General features: G+C 41.3%; 1 protein-coding gene across 3 annotated transcripts in view; it reads right to left on the bottom strand.

Moving 5' to 3' along the window:
• Positions 1–18,258, bottom strand: part of LRP1 (LDL receptor related protein 1) — a 382,005-nt gene that overhangs the window by 339,558 nt on the left and 24,189 nt on the right. The window lies entirely within an intron of this gene.

Here is an 18,258-nt window from a genome sequence, read left to right as displayed (position 1 = left end):
TTCTCAGGGTTGTATATTGTACACAGGAGAGCTTTCGGTTTTGATTACATCAGTGAGAATAAATAAGCATCAAGTTAAAGAAGTAGTATTTTGTTTGCTTCAAGGAATTCTTTGCCACGAAGAATAATTAGAACACCCAAAACCAAATAGACATGCACATATAGGTAGTCCTCAACTTAGGATCAACAGTTGGAACCAGAATTTCTGTTGTTAAGTCATTTCGGCTATAAGTCGAGTTGGACCACGTTGTATTGCAATTTTTACAACAGTCACTAAGAAAATCAATGTACTATAATTGTGAAGCAAATCCACATCCCTCCCCCCCCCCCAATGAATGTTTTTTTGCAGGAAATCAGCAAAAAAGATAATCAATTGGAATCCCATGACCACAAAACGCTGCAACCAGTTGTAAATGCAAGCTGGTTGCCAAATACAGCAATTTCGTGTGTGTGTGCGAGAGAGAGAGAGAGAGACAGACAGACAGAGACAGAGAGAGACAGACAGACAGACAGACAGACAGACAGACAGACAGACAGACAAGTATGAGTACAGGTCATAAGTCAGTCACTCTTTTCAAGCACTCATAACTTTGAAACATCATGAAAGGAATGGTCATACGTAAAGGACTACCTGTATTTTCTTAATTGTGCAAATACATGTGACTCCATATATTTGTTTCTTTATTTATTAAACTAATATAGCTATTCTTCTCATCAAAAGCGACTTATGTATTGGTTGTGATGGCATATTAACCTGAATAACAATCAGCCAATCATATTATTACCTAATGCATTGTACTCACACAGCCCATTGGATCAGTTTATGCAAAACTGGGTTGAACAAACTATGATTAAGATGTTGACGTCTAAACAAGTCCTGCAAATACATGCCGCATAACGTGCACATAAGTAACTACAGGCAAAGGCAGCCTGTCTGCTCCTAATCCTGTCATTCTAGAAGATATGCATTCCTCACTCTTTCATAACTAACCATTCCTATCAATATTCTCTCTCATGCATAGCTATCAAATAAACAGCAAACTTACTCCCCTGTACAGGAGTTCTTTAGGAGGCTCCCTTTAAAGGAGGCTTTTAGGATCACAAAAATAGTATCTGCTTCAGAATGGCACCAGGAGGCCTCTCTAGAAAGGCCGTACTCAAATTGGCTGCAGAAAGTTGAGTGCCAGTAGACCCTGGAGCTAACTGAGGGGCTGGGCGGTGAACAGGCCTAAAGTATCCAGGATTGTGGCAGCTTAACGCTCACTGGTTGGTCCTAAAGCCAGCTTTGATTTCCTGCAGATGGCTGGGTGGGGAGGTCCCCTTGGTCCCCTCTGCTTGCAATCTTCAGTGATGGCTTCCCCACTGCCTTTCTGGGGAAGCCAGCAGAGAAGAATACAAATGGCAATCACATGATCACAGGGCACTTCGCAATCACAGGCCTGCAAGCATTTGAAATAACTTGATCATGGAGTGGTGGTACGATATTTTTCAATGGCTGGAAATGCTTTATGGGCCATATAAACCTTTCCAAGCCATTGTTAATTGTGAATTATCATTAAATGACTGGTTGCAAGGCAAGGACTACCTGTATAACAGTGATGGCGAACCTTTTCGGCACCGAGTGCCAAATATGTCACGTGGATATGTCGCACGTGTGCTCATCGGAGCCGCACTCTGGAAAAGCAAAACTTCCGGGTTCCAGCACGCATGCGCACCTGCCAAACAGCTGGCCGGCACATGCACAGGCCAGTTTTTGGCAATACCAGGCACGTGGAGGTATTGCACTCAAGAAAAGCCAAAATTCCGGGTTCTGGCACACAGGCGCACCCCACAATCAGCTTCTGGCATGCATGAACACACTGCCGTGCACACGAAGGACAGCTGATCGTCATGCATGCATGCACGCCAGAAACTCGGAAGACAAACAGGCATGGCATGCCGGGCGACATTGCATGTGCCTTAGGTTCGCCATCACAGCTGTATAAGATAGTTTCATGGGAGAGAATGCAGAAAAATGGGGTTCAACCTTGTTACCTCTTCTGCTGTTGGAATCAGATCTCTTTTTTCCTCTTCATTATTACTTTTTTTTCCTGATCTTTTTTACTTTCCCCCAAGCGTTTACATCTTTACCAAATACTATAGGTCCGTTATGACTGGTGGCTACTGATCCCTGTATCCTCACAATTATGGCAGGACATGCTGCTATCTCATTCTTAGCGCACAAAAATCTAGCCCTTCCTTTGTTAATAAAACATTTACCCTTTAACTTTCACTTACGCAATATTTACTTTTTAACAAAACTGACCAGTAAAATGGACTCACAAGACGTTTTAACACATCCCAATGCAAAGAAACACACACACACACACACACACAAAAGCAAAACAGCCCAACCAGCCAGCTGAAAGAAAACATGAGCAAACCAAAAAGTTGTTCCATAAACAAAAATGATGCATGAGGGGAGGGGAGGGAAGAAACTTCAATTTTGTTCCAGAAACCCATTTAGCTTCTATTAAAAAACAGAGCAAGGGAGACAGTGTGTGTCATTTGGCACCATGAAACATCCCATCCATTCAGAACTGGTAAAGCAACGATTAAATAGAGATCTGGTTATGTCTGGTCTGGAACACAAAAAGTCAGACATTACCCTATTCCTCTTGGCATTCACACCAGAGCTATTCTGCTAGGAGACCAATTACCTGCTTCCCCTAAAACAGAATGAGGCGAACTTGCATTTAGTGCTTAAGAGTTTATTTATGGCTTTTTTTTTAAAGTTAGCATTGATTTTCCCTTATAAATTTCAAGCGGTGCGTTTGCAGGCAGTGAGTTGAAAGCTCTAGGCAGGAATCGGTGTGATCATAAAGGACTCGGCTTCCATTTTAAAGAAACTATTTAAAACAGACAGTTTAACTCTAACACAACCTAATGCCTTCCAGATGTTTTGGAACTCCTCCGTCCCAGCCAGGGTAGCTGATGGCAAAGAATATTTGGGAAACAAGCAGAGGTTATCAGGTTGGTTATCACTGTCCAAAAATTATCTTTGGAGGGGATAAATGAAGGGGAGCTTAAAAGTACCATCAAATATACTGATTAGAAACTCTGGGAGTTTATTTATTGCCTTTATAGCATGCCTTACCTCAAGAAGGGGAAAGTGTCTCCCCTTATGTTATTCTCTCATTTAAGCTGAACTAAGAGGCAGTAACCGACTCAAAATTACTGAACGAACTCTATATTCAAGTGGGGACTCAAATCCAAAACTTGAACTTGAACTACCGTATTTTTCGGAGTATAAGAAACACCTTTTTCCCTCAAAAAAGAGGTTGATAATCTGGGTGCGTCTTATTCACTGAATACAGCATTTTTTGCCTCTTGAAGCCCCGCACCCTTCACCAAAATGGCCGTGCAGAACCTTTAGGAGGCTTATAGAGTGCTCCTGGGAGCTAAGGAGGGCAGAAATGAGTGAAAAATTGGCCATTTTTGCTCCCCCCCCCCCCCAGCACTCTACAAACCTAAAGACTATTCATGCCTTTTTTTGGGAGGTGTGCAGAGTGCAAAAACTTTTTTAAAATTTGCCTCTTCAAAATCTTGGTGTGTCTTATACTCCGGTGCGTCTTATACTCCGAAGAATACGGTACCTTACTGCCTGATTGAAGAAAACTAAAATAGAACTTTGGTGTGTTTTTTTAAAAAAGAAAATTAGTTGGAAGAAATGGGGTCCAAAGATTACACACGTACTTGCTGTTTCCTATAGCTATGCAGAAATCATAGCACTGTAAAGCATGACTCAGAAGTTTGATTGAGATGGAATATAGCAGAGATATAAATGGATAATTACCGTGTCACGAGTGACTCAAGTAGTTGTTGAACGGAACAGAAGAACTGGTAAATGTTTTACTTAGTATAAACTATAATTAAAAGCAGAATGCTATTTCAGAGGGATAGCACATTATTCACATGCAGAAGGTCCAAATCTTAATATCCACTATCCAATCCCTATATGAAATCATGGAGAACAATTGCCAGTCAAAATAGACAATGATCCAATTCAGAGGTTGGGTTTCACAGTTTTTGCATTGGTGGTGCTTAAACCATGTTTTTGTAACTACAATCTGTGGACCATGATAGAATCGGTTGGTTTCTCACAACATACTAAGTGATGTCTAAGCCCCAATGAAACAAACCACAGTACATAGTTTGTGGGAACCAGGCCAAGGTAAATAGCAATAACAATAGCACTCAGACTTATATAGCGCTTCACAGTGCTTTACAGCCCTCTCTAAGCGGTTTACAGAGTCAGCATCTTGCCCCCCAAAATCTGTGTCCTTATTTTATTGATCACAGAAGGATGGAAGGTTGAGTCAACCTTGAGACTAGTGAGACTCGAACTCGTACTGCATTGTAACCACTGCACCACCAAGGCTAAAACACCTTTATGTGTCCCTATCTTAAGAAATCCTATAGATTTGCAGTTGTATAACTCTTCCAACCTGTAGAAAACACCTAGCATTGCTCCAAACCAATTAATCAAGCTCATAAGCCAATCTAGACATGACAGAGGAAGTCATAAAAAGGATTTTCCCATCTTCCAAAATTAAACTGTAGGAAGACAGGATTCATCGCACCTGGCACAATACTAGGAAAGGCTTTTATTTTTTAAGTCCCTTTTTATCGAAAGGAAATGAACAGATTTAGGTTCACAAAAGCAATTAAAAATTATTCCAGACTACCGTATTTTTCAGAGTATAAGGCGCACCAAAATTTTGAAGAGGCAAAATTTAAAAAACAATTTGCACTCGGAGACCTCCCAAAAACAACCCATTTTTCATCAAAAAAAAAGGGGATGCATACCCTTTAGGAGGCTTATAGAGTGCTTCTGAGGGCTGGGGGGGGCAAAATTTAGGGGGAAAATGGCTCTGCATGGCCATTTTTGTGAAGGGGGCGGGGTTTTGGGAGGCAAAAACTGCTTTATTCAGTGTATAAGATGCCAGATTTTCAGCCTCTTTTTAAAGGGAAAAAGGTGTGTCTTATACTCCGAAAAATACGGTAATTCCCATGCACTTGGGAAATGAAGCGTTCCATGTGTTTTGGGGGCACTGTAGAGCTAAACTCATAGCTCAATGGTTCTGGACAAAGCAAGAAAAAATGTTCTTAAGCAGGTCAGAAGAAACTATGAGCCATCACAGAGGCAGATCATTGCTTCAATAGATTCTCTGCTGCTAAACTGTAGCGCCCTTCCTTCCGAAGGAAGCTTTTCACACATCCTGCAGCTGGAATCTTTGCAGTAGCCATCATTTCAGGAAGCAATTTAAAACAAATACTTCCTATTCCAAACAAGGCGAGAAATAAAGTGAAACAAAAGAAACCGAGTGTGCATGATATATTGGGAGAACCAATGGGCAAGGTTCCCAAAATAAAGAGTTTCAATTTATAAGTACCAGAAAGTTAAACTGGGGCAAGGGAGAGTGACGGGCTTTCAAAAAAAACCAAAACTTTATTTTCAGGAATCCAAAGGTACACGCACATAATTTTATAGACAGGTCACGTTTGTGCATACCCGTATCCACTATTTCTGCAAGAAAGTGGAAAAGCAGGTTCCTCTTATTTTATACTGAATTTATAAGCACATTTATCATGCTATAAAGTTCTTATGATACCCTTTTCCTCCCTCTCCACCTTCCACTCTCCAAAGTGACTTTTTATCTTTCTGAAAAAAGCTGCCATGCAACTAAAAGTCCATATCCCTGGCTGAGAGATCTTAAGGGGATGAGGCATGTGTGGCTCTTTGTACTGGAAAATGTAATCTCACTTCAGAGGCTGCATTTCCCACCACTCCGAGCACGGCATGCTTCATCTGTTGCCATACGCTATATAGCTATTATCGGAGCACTTGACCATCAAAACCTGACAGACTACCCAGAAAAGGAACAAGAATCCTAAAAGTATGTCTGTTGATCTATCAATACGCCAGTTATTTCAAGGAATGTAACTGAAAATCTTCAGTAAGGCTAATTAGAAATGTCCCAGAGATTTCAGGGTTCAAACCAACCCTTAAAAATCCTCTTGCTTTAAGGAGTGGTGGCCTCCCATTAGCACATCTACACAAGTACCTTTACTAATCTTCTTATACAGACTCTGTACAACCCACAATAAATCACATCAGCTATACCAAGGGAGAAACTTAGGGATAATAATAATAATGATGATGATGATGATGATGATAATAATAATAATAATAATAATAATAATAATAATAATAGCAGCTTAATTTCCAATAGCCAGAGGCAAGAGAGCCTATGATGAGGGTTCCCTTTGGAAAGGCTATTGTAAATCAACCTTCCCAGATCTGGTGCCTTCAGCATTCTATGATGCTGACAATGACAATGATTACAACTATATAATAGAAACCCCACCCCGGGATATATGCACCTTTTTATGTGCCTCTGAGTCAGTGTTCACTCCTGGCGACTACTTGAATGAGTCCTTACTGTTTTCTCAGCAAGGTTTTTTTAAAGTGGTTTGCCGTTCCTTCTTCCTTCTTCCTAGGACTGAGAGAATGTGACTGGCCCAAAGTCACCCAGCTGGCCTGAAGTCTAAGGTGGGACTAGAACTCAGATTCCCAGTTTCTTGCCTGATGCCCTAACTACATATTAGACCAGGGCTGTCAAAATCCCGGCCCGCAGACCAGATGCAATGTGAGCTGACCACGCCCAGTTTACAGAAGGAGGGGGGAGTTCTGATACATCATGTGACGCCACCGTGACAACGTGAGTTTGACACCCCTGTACTAGACCAAATTAGCATTCTCACACAAAGAAAACAAACAAAACAAAACGCTGAGAGCATCATTTGTGATAGTCATCTTCACTTTGACTCCCTGTTCAGACTCACTGGATGCCCTACAGATATATCAGGTCTATAATATGTAGAGTTCCACCCCAGCACTGCTAATTAGGAATTGTGGATATTACAATTCAAATTTGACCTAGCTTTTGTATGCCATTAATCACCTCTATCTGCACCCTCTTTCTTTTGTAGTTCTAATAAGAGAAACAGCAGCAATGCTTTTGACTATAACAACATACACTCATAATAAAATGTGGTATGTTTGGTTTTGACTTAGAAGTGTACAAACCTAGTCTCTGCATTTATATATCATGCTCAGAGCCTAATATTGGATGAGGAGGAACTATGGCTTATTCAACAAGGCATGGTTAGGCAAAACATTGCCTAGAACAATGTCTGAATCTCCCCTGTATTTTGCAGAATGGTTCGTCACCAAAAGAGCTTCTTTCAACTGAAAAACTGAAACCTTAATCTGCATATCACAGCAGAAGCAAAAAAATGAGCCAGTCCTACCTTTCTTTTTACTTCTCTAGACAAACAGGGCAGTTTCAGTAGATGCTAGTAATCAAGAGGAAATTGCTAACAGGTAGAACATTACAATGGTCTTGGCAAAAGCCCACTTGCCATTAAAGGAGCAAAGGGAGAAAGGTAGTTTTATTTAATTGTTCGGCAAGACACAATTTTCTTCTTTTTTGATTTAATGCTTATTCTTATTTTTTTAGAGAATGGTGATATAATTTTATAAAGACTTATTGTTACCTAGTAGATAATTATGGATGTAAAGAAACAAGGGTTGTCATAAGGAGGAGAGCCAGAGGATCGCCTCAAAGGATGCCCCAAAGAGAGGCAAAACGTACTTTCCTCCCCAAAGAGAGGCGATCCTCTGGCTCTCCTCCTCCCCAAAGAGAGGCGATCCTCTGGCTCTCCTCCTCCCCAAAGAGAGGGGGAAACGTACTTTCCTCCCCAAAGAGAGGCGATCCTCTGGCTCTCCTCCTCCCCAAAGAGGGGGGGAAACGTACTTTCCTCCCCAAAGAGAGGCGATCCTCTGGCTCTCCTCCTCCCCAAAGAGAGGCGATCCTCTGGCTCTCCTCCTCCCGAAAGAGAGGGGGAAACGTACTTTCCTCCCCAAAGAGAGGCGATCCTCTGGCTCTCCTCCTCCCCAAAGAGAGGGGGAAACGTACTTTCCTCCCCAAAGAGAGGCGATCCTCTGGCTCTCCTCCTCCCCAAAGAGAGGCGATCCTCTGGCTCTCCTCCTCCCGAAAGAGAGGGGGAAACGTACTTTCCTCCCCAAAGAGAGGCGATCCTCTGGCTCTCCTCCTCCCCAAAGAGAGGGGGAAACGTACTTTCCTCCCCAAAGAGAGCCGATCCTCTGGCTCTCCTCCTCCCCAAAGAGAGGGGGAAACGTACTTTCCTCCCCAAAGAGAGCCGATCCTCTGGCTCTCCTCCTCCCCAAAGAGAGGCGATCCTCTGGCTCTCCTCCTCCCCAAAGAGAGGGGAAAACGTACTTGGTGAATGTCGACATTCACCGGTGTAAGTCAGAAATAAGGGCATTTAGCAAATATTTCGGACATTCACCAAGCGAGATTGGTGAATGTCGACATTCACCAGATTTCGGACTTTCACCGTAACATGTATACATGCACATACAAGTGTCATTTCTTCAGTGTTATCACAGAAGTGAGTACACCCCTTAACATTTTGTAAATATTTAAGTATACTCTATATATAAATATATGTATATATATGTTCTAGCTGTGCTCCTTTAAATCTTTTCTGCTACAGTTAATAAAGCTATTCTTTGTTGTAAATTGATCCACATTTTTCTTTTTTTATTCTCTTATACGTTAATAAGGATACAGTGTTATGCAGAGGTTTACTTATAACAATTTTATAGACAAATGATACTATTTACAGTCACGCGGGGGGGGGGGGCGCGAAATGTTTTCTTCTTCCTAGGGGGGGCATGACAGAAAATAATTGAGAAGCACTGGGTTAGAAGCACATTTTTCAATGGCCATATATGGCGTCTTCCAGTGTCCTCAACCCTTAAGTAAGGCCCTATTGTACAAGCATAATTGATACATGTTTTGCTTTCTCCCTTTTAATTGTACCTTCAATTTGGTTCAATTTTGGTTCAAGGTTCATGCAAAGTTAATCTTGTGATCAAGACAAGACATTAAAAACGGCAACTGCAGTGAACATGCCCTTTTTACAGCCAAACTCAACCACTGGAAAGAGTTTGGGAAGGATATTTGGGAAAAAATATCAGTTTAAAGAAAAGCTGGGTACCACAAAAAAAGTAATAGCAATAGTACTTAGGCTTATATACCACTTCATAGTGCTTTACAGCACTCTCTAAGCAGTTTACAAAGTCAGCCTAATGCCCCCAACAATCTGGATCCTCATTTTACCGACCTGGGAAGGATGGAAGGCTGAGTCAACCCTTGAGACTTGAACTGCTGGCAGCCGGCAGTAAGCAGAATTAACCTGCAGTATTACATTCTAACCACTGCGCCAACTTTATGCACAATCAGCAAAGGAAAGGTGATTCTTCCCCAGCCTCTTATCTCTTTAATCCAGGGGTGTCAAATTCGCAGCGTCACATGACGTATCAGGACTTCCCCCCCCCATTCGCTAAACTGGGCAGGGCCAGCATGTGACACATCCAGCCTGCGGGCCGCGAATTTGACACCCCTGCTTTAATAAAATAACACGCTAAAGTTATTTCTCCATTTCCAAGTGAAAATGTAGCTGTACAAAAGGTATTTAGCCCCCATCTGTATAAATGCTGCATTTGATAAATCTATCTCCCTCTATATTGTGTCAGGAAGCCCTCAAATTTTGTTTAGGGTCTGTTTTGCAGCAAAGTTTATTTGGAAAAGTATCACATATGTTATATTGCTTGCCTATTTTGTCTGATCCTTCCTTCAAAGAGCTTAACAAAGTATGTGTTCTGCCTTATCTCACATACCAAAAAAACACATTCCTTAAAGCCCTATAATCCTATTGGCAGATTAGGGTGAGAGACAGTACTTGGTTCCATGAATAAATAGGGTTTTGATCCCTGTTCTCTCCAAGCATTAATAAATTGATGGACCCTCTCCTTCTCATCACCAAAGCTTTCTACCCAGAGGAACTTGAGGTATTCTTACAGATCTTCAAAAATAAAATATTTGTTCTTCAGGACAAGAACCATTTCAGTGGTGAAATTCATTTTTTTTACTACCGGTTCTGTGGGTGTGGCTTGGTGGGCGTGGCAGGTGAAGGTTACTGCAAAATCCCCATTCCCTCCCCACTCCAGGGGGAAGGATATTGCAAAATCTCCATCCCACCCCACTCTGGGCCAAGCCAGAGGTGGTATTTGCCGGTTCTCCAAACTAATCAAAATTTCCGCTACCGGTTCTCCAGAACCTTTTAGAACTTGCTGAATTTCACCCCTGAACCATTTCCTAATTAGCAGTCTTAATTATTGCATTATCCTTCACATAGAGTTGTAAGTGGGAGTGGGAGAATCAGGACAACCACAATGTTATCTTAATACTTAGGGAGTAATTCTAGGCATATCTATGAAGAAGTAATAGAAAAGCCGCCATTCAATGGGATTTTTTATTATTTTATTATTTTATTTTAAGGCTTGTATGTCAGTCCAATTATTAATCAATTCTGAATAGATAACAATCCTGCTTTTACAACAAACCAAGAAACAAACCAACAAGGCAGACAAAGGGAAGACAAAAATAAGTTTTGAGGGCTGCATATGGTTCTAAGTCTGCATATCCCTATATAAAACTCAAACCAAACAAACCACATTATGACTTAGCAACTAATATGAAATCAATAATACAATTTTCTGACTTTCTATTTTGTTATAATTTTGCTCATTCACCAAAAGGACCCCACTTACTACTATGCTATAACATCTACCCCAACATTGCAACAAATCTCATCTCGATAGTAAAAACAGTATTTGGACTCAGAACTTGTTTCATGTGTAAGCCATAGCATTAGTTGATTTGTCTGGAAAAAAAATTGATTTTAAATACAAGTAAAAAATATTAGTTTTACAAGTAGTTTATAAGAATTTATTTTTAAATCAAATTCAAGATAGAATTATAATAAAATGGAATTGGATGGTTGGTAGGTAGGAAGGAATTTAGCATTCAAAATTGCCTTCAAAAGGTACTACTCTTCTGCAAAACAGATGAGGAGACCCAACTGGAAAAAAAACCTATTTAATGCTAGAGAAAAGTTCTTTATCCAAAGCAATAAGACTCATCAAGAGAGGTATGGAAAGCAGCATGATCCAATGACTATTTTTCCAATAACAGGAAAGGCAAAACCAAAACACTTTAACCAAACTATAACGCAACAGTAAGTATTTGCTGTTGTACTGAGTGCCCTGCCAAAGTATATTAGATATAAATAGTTTTTTGGAAAGCCAATCAGCAACAAAAGCAGAAACCATGGATTTGGTCAGCAAATAATTCTGCAGCCATTTTGCACTGGGCCAGGGGGAAAAAAAACAAATTCATCTCTCAACAGCACAGCCAAACAACAGTAAACAGAATTCACACACTCTTCATTGCCTTGTAAAGGTATAGCTCTACTGCAAGATAGACTACTAGGAGATCCAAATATCAGAAAACCTACAAGTTTTAGAGCTCTAAGACTCTGCACACAGTTGCAACCTCACAAAAATAAAGAGGAAAAAAGAGAAATTGTGCCATTGAAACTTCTGGCCAAAAAAATTCACCCTGTCTTTGTGCCACTAAACTAAGATGTTGTCAGGAGAATAAAACTTCTGCAGTGAAAAATAGTTGTTTATTTACTTCAAAAGTATAGTTAGCTTCCAATTTACTTCTTAAACCAGTAAGATTATGAAGGTTCCCCATCTTTGGGCCACAGATGACTCCAAAATTACGGTATCTCTCCAAAATTCAAAGAGTAAAATAAACTTTTCAGCAGTGGAATTTTGATGGGATATGAGAGCTCAAGACCTCTGTAAGACAAAATATACTACCCTCACCTGAAAATTGCCTGAAATCCTTTAACTCTGCAAAAAATGCAAATAAATAACTATCAGTATCACACTTCCAGTAACATAACCTCACAACCAGAAGGCTTTTTGCAGCCTGCCAGGAGACTGAACTGAATTGCAGCCCTCAACATCTAGAAGATGTTCTTCCCCTATGCTACCCTAATAGGGAACATGGTATGTTTTCTATATGTGAATTCCACTTATCCATCCATACTGGTGCCCCTTGGGATTTTTTTTAATAATCGTTTTAAAAAACACAAGTTTGATTGGCCATGAATTTCAGGCTCAGGACAAATTTGTTGCATCCTTTACAGTGGCACCATTTTTATTACCCTTTTAAAAATATTAATCATTCTTTTGAATGGTACTTAATGGTGCTCTGGCACATTTAAAAAAATAAAGTAACAGCAAAACATTACTTACTTGAAAGAGTGTTATATGGCTATAATCTGCAATGTTGTAATACACTTTTTTAAAAATAAATGATGAAACAAATTAAGGTGCTTTTACATTTTAAAGAGATACGATCACTCTTCCTGGATGTAAAAATTGTTCACTATTTGATCATGCAATCCACAACTATTCCCTTCCATTTTTCTAAAGAATTGAGTATGCTGACTCCACCCAAGTACTGACTGTTTATGGTTATTCTTTATGGAATTATTTATTTGCTCTTCTACCCTAAAATTAATTCAGATACCATCTCTGAGAAAATGGGTATAATTGGAAAACCTTCTTTAGCCCATCATCTCGTTCAGAAATGGAGTTGCAACTCCTCTGTCTATATCCAAAGGAAGTGGTTCATCCCTGGGTCTAGGTCCATGATGGCGATCCTATGGCACGCGTGCCAGAGGTGGCCCGCAGAGTCCTCTTTGTGGGCATGCGCACTGTTGCCTCAGCTCAGCTCCACCACCTTTCTCCATGGCATTTCTCGCCATTGTTTGGAAGGAAGTTTCCCTGCAAACGATGAAACAGAAGCTCACAGAAGAAAAAGATAGCGCCTCTTGCAGAGCTGCCAGTGTTGGGATGCCCTGCCTCCCGCCGGCCAGCTGGTATTCAGGTTTCTGGCCCGCGCATGTATGTTGGCCAGCTGGTGTTTGGATTTCAGGCATCCTTGTGTATGTGCACGGACACACACACACATCACTGGTCTAGGTCATGGAGACAATGGTATATTTTTATATGCCGTATGCAGTATTGAAAAGGCAGCCAAAACATTAAAAGATCTAAATCGGAGAAGAATCATAGTACTATAAAGTGTGGAACAGATGGTATAAATCAGCAATGGCGAACCTTTTTTGGCTTGCGTGCCATAAGTGGGGGGAGCGCAGGGGGGTCGTGTGTGGGTGTGCCGCACCCATAATGCAATGCACGACCCCCAGTGTGCATGCACGCACTACAGGCGCTCCCCCTCCCATTTTTACATGCTTTTTTCGCCCTCCCCAGGCTCCAGAGGCCTTTATAGGAGCCTGGGAAGGGCGAAAACAGCCTCCCCCCCCCCAGACACCCTCCAGAGGCGTCAGGGAAGCCTCCGGACAGTGCCTGAAGCCTTCGGAGCGCTCAAAACGACTCTCCGGTTCCTGTTTGCTCGGAGAGTCGTTTTGAGCGCTCCGAAGGCTTCAGGGACTGTCCGGAGGCTTCCCTGACGCCTCCGGAGGGCTTCCGGGGGGGGCAGGGGAGGCTGTTTTCGCCCTCCCCAGGCTCCTATAAAGCCTCTGGAGCCTGGGGAGGGCGAAAAATGGCTTTTAAAAAGGGTAAAATCAGCTGACAGAGCAGCACCTCGTGTGCCCTGACAAATGGCTCCACGTGCCACAGGTTCCCCATCACTGGTATAAATGGTTGGATGATAGATGTAAGATACTGTATAACAGTGATGGCGAACCTATGGCACGAGTGCCACAAGTGGCACGCGGAGCCATTTGTCAGGGCACGCAAGGCGCTGGCCAGCTGAGTTCACCTTCTTAAAAGCTATTTTTCGCCCTCCCCACGCTCCAGAGGCTTTATAGGAGCCTGGGGACGGCGAAAAGAGCCTCCCCCGCCCCCCCCCCGGACGCTTCAGGGACCGTCCCTGATGCCTTTGGAGCGCTTAAAACCACCCTCCGAGCAACCCGGAAGTCACTTCCGGGTTGCTCAGAGGGTGGTTTTAAGCGCTCCGAAGGCTTCAGGGAAGCTTCCGGACAGTCCCTGGAGCCTCCGGAGGGCCTCTGGGGGGTCGGGGAAGGCTCTTTTTGCCCTCCCCAGGCTCCTATAAAGCCCCTGGAGCCTGGGGAGGGCGAAAAAAAACATGTAAAAATGGGGGGGGTTGCACGTTGTGCTCGCAGGCGCACTGGGGGGGTCGCGCATTGCATTATGGGTGCGGCACGCCCGCACTCGACCCCCCTGCGCTCCCCCCACTTGTGGCACGTGAGCCAAAAAAGGTTCGCCATCACTGCTGTATAAGAACTAAGTATTATTTATGCCAAATATGAGAACACTGTATAAATCTGTAAATATTATTATATTTTAAGTGATTATATAATATATAATATAGAGTATATTAAGAGGTTATAGAAATAGAGCTTATGTAAATACAAATAATATCAATGATACTGATATGGATTTGCTGTAATGAGTGGAAATTTAATGTTTAAAAAAGCTTAATAAAATAATTTGTAAAATAATTTGTAAAAAAATAATTTGTAAAATAATTTGTAAAATAATAATTATTTCTAAAATAATTTGTAAAAAAATCTTTCTGGGGTGAGGAATTTGGGTAAAGTTGGGAGCAAAGGCATTTGGTAAGGATACTTGGATGGGATCTACAAATGCCAGTTAACAAATCATCTTTCTGTATTTTCTTCAGGCATATTTGCTGATAACCATTTGAGAAGGACTGTGAAAAAAAAGCAGAAGTGAAGAACATGTAGAGGGTTGAATTCTAACAAGTCCCCCTTGTTTAGGAGTGTACACACATTTCTGTCTTACTCTCCACAAACAGAATAGCATTATCAAGCATACTAAAAAGTTTACAGTGATTCCAAATGACAACAGATTTAAAGTAGACTGCTATCTTCTCTCTGGAGCCTTTTAGATCAAAGAGAAATATTAAACATTTAATGAAACAGAAATCCACAAGACAGTTGTTTCCAGAGTTAGGCTCTCTGATGTAATGAGCAGCAGGACAAATACAAAGAGTGGAGTGCCTAGTTCCCATTAAAAATTTAAGGTGTATCTGAAACCAGATATTTATGTTTACTCTGGAATAAAACAAAAATAACCATCCAGTCAGAACTCAAAGTTTAGAATGACAATTCTGCGGCATCTTTAAAGCAAGCAAGAAAAGAAGGAGATCTTGCTAGGATCTTCACATATGTTCTTATTAAGCCAGGCAACCTATTTCAAACCAACATACTACTGTTAATCCTTGATTTACAACCTCAACTGATCAAAACACAGTGCTGAGTCATAACCTGGGCATTATGAATCCCAGTTTAGAAGAGGAAAAAAGCACAAACACTTGACAAGGACAGACGATATATGTTAGTTTGCATCAGCCAAAACAAGTTTCGTTCTTATAAAATAAGGCTTTATAACTTCAGATCAGAGGTGGTATTCAGCAGGTTCTGACCAATTCTGGAGAACCGGTAGTGGAAATTTTGAATAGTTCTGAGAATCTGGTAAATGCCACTTCTGACTGGTCCCGCCCCCATCTATTCTCTGCTTCCCGAGTCCCAGTTGATAAGGAGGAAATGGGGAGGTAATCTTCCCCTGGAGTGGGGAGGGAATAGAGATTTTACAGTATCCTTCCCCTGGAGTGGGGAGGGAATAGAGATTTTATACAGTATCATTCCTCTGGAGTGGGGAGGGAATGGAGATTTTACAGTATCCTTCCCCTGCCACACCCACCAAGCCATGCCACCAAGCCACATCCATAGAAAAAAAATTGAATCCCACCACTGCTTCAGATTGGAGGGGGGGAAGCAGGATGGTATTCAAGAGTCAAGAGTCTAGAAAGCAGACAACAATCTAATTAAATTCAAGATAGATGGGAGAAGTGGGCCAGGATTTTTTTGGTCTAAGTTAACCATTAAATTTGTGAATCTAAAAGAAAAAGGGGGGGAAGCGTCTGGCTTGGAAATTATCCAAAGGAAGATGACAGTTAAATCATCTTCAGGCAATATAGAGGAACGGTGTTCTTTCCTTTAAAAACATATGGAAATCAACTTAAGTATAATGACTGAAACCTCAATTTAGTGAAAATATTTTGTTGAGCTCAGCAAACTCTGAAGGCCTACCTATAAAACCCACCAGCACAAATTTTTGCATCAGAATACTATGTAGGAACATCAATTTCAAAGGAAAAACATACAATTAGCCCCAGGGCTACATTTTAGAGAAATGTAATGTTGCCTGAAGTCCTGCAACTTTCATCAAGGTGCCCCACCAGCCACTGTAGCTGTGCTGGTTGAGAATGGCACCGATTGCTGACCAAAGCATCTGGAATCTACCAATTGGAATAAAGATGCTCTGGAAGTTGTCCATCCCTGTTTTAAGTTATGGCTGAAGCTCACAGAGAATTGACAACTACGACAATGGTGCACTAGCAACTTGTGTGTATTTAAATATGACAATGACTATGATTTTTATTCTGTTTTGGGTAAATCAGAACTCAAGAGTTGTGTGAATGTTCCCTGGTTCACAAATACATCTGACAAGAAGGAATGAACATACATACATACATACATACATACATACATACATACATACATACTCATTCCTTCTTGTCAGATGTATTTGTGAACCAGGGAATATTCATACAACTCTTGAGTATGTATGTATGTGTGCGTCTGTGCGTCTGTGTATGTGTAACATTCCTAATGAGGAATATATGCATATAGTCAAGGCTATGGTTTTTCCAGTTGCAATGTATTGGCTGTGAAGGTTGGACCATAAGGCAGGCTGAGCACCAAAGAATTGAGGCCTTTGAACTATGGTGCTGGAGAAGACTCCTGCGAGTCCCATGGACTGCAAGGTGATCAATCCGGTCAGTCCTAGAGGAGCTCAACCCTGACTGCTCTCTAGAAGGCCAGATCCTGAAGATGAAACTCAAATACTTTTGCCACCTAATGAGAATGAAGGACTCACTGGAGAAGAGCCTAATGCTAGGAACCATTGAGGGCAAAAGAGGAAAGCTGAGACAGTGAATGGACTTTGAGTCATGAATGTAGGGAGATGGTGGTGACAACACTTCAAGAATTGTCTGTCTAAAAAGTCATCACAGTTTGCACAGAGTATACTCCCCCCCCCCAAGTTTAAAGGTAATTTACAGTTCGTTTGATTAAGAATTCCTTATTTAAAAAATTTCTCATTCCTACTTGATAAATGTTATTTATGTGATATTGAACTTGCTTTCCAACATTATTTTGAGGCCTCAGTTTAATGGACCAGTGTGGGGAAGAGGTGACTCAGCTGAATGAGTCAAATTCATATGCCGCAGTTGCATTTTGGTTTCCATGTCTTAAATCCACATTGCTGGTGTCGGTTAGAAAATGATACACACAGCTGAGCTCCCATTCCACCTTCAGGAGTAGCTGAAGGTGTGGCTCTCTTGGAGGTTTAGGGTCCCTGTCCTGAGGGAGATTGGAGAATGCTTCTCAATGGTGGCCCAGTGGAATTCTGAAGGGTTTTTTGAGTCTCCAAGTAAGTGTGTATGGGGGGATTGGTTTTTTTGTTTTGTTTTTTAAGTTATCTTTCAGAAGCATTTGGAGCATTTGAGGTAATATTGGGCTATCTTTTTGGTGTTTCAAGTTTGGTTTTTGGCTTTTTTTCCCTGGTTTGAGTTTAGTCTTCCAAGCTCACGTATTTTGGGGTTTGGGAGAGTTGACAATGGCTGTTTTGTTGATGGTGCTGTATTTTATTCTGTTTGTTCTTGTGTAAACTGCCTTGACTCTGGGCATTACATAACCATATGTAATAAATAACAAAAAGAGTAAAATGCACATAATGTACAGTATGAGATTTCCAGACTGATTCACCAAAAATCAAGGTTAGTTGGGTTGAAGCCCATATCCGGATGGTCTGCTCAGCTGAGCTCTGTAGAATTGACACTTTACTGAACTTTGCTATTTTCCAGGAGCATACAAATTAAGGATCAGTTTCCAGCTTTCAGTATTTGAGCTATGATGCCTTGCCATAAGTCAATACATGTTACTAGCTGTGTGAAAACAGAACTCCACCCTAGTAGGAATGTGATCTTGGCTTTTCTCTCTATATGTTCTCCAGATTTTTTCCTCTATTTTTAAAAGATGTAGGCCTAAGAATCCTTCTCCTTTTCCTTTTAAACTAGCCCAGGGTTCTTGTTAAACCAGCCTAGGGTTCTTGTATAAAACAATAGCAGTA

Source organism: Natrix helvetica (assembly GCF_964273705.1).
Source record: "Natrix helvetica genome assembly, chromosome: 1".
In the NCBI taxonomy this organism is placed as follows: Eukaryota; Metazoa; Chordata; class Lepidosauria; order Squamata; family Natricidae; genus Natrix; species Natrix helvetica.
This window is presented reverse-complemented; position numbering and strand designations above follow the sequence as displayed.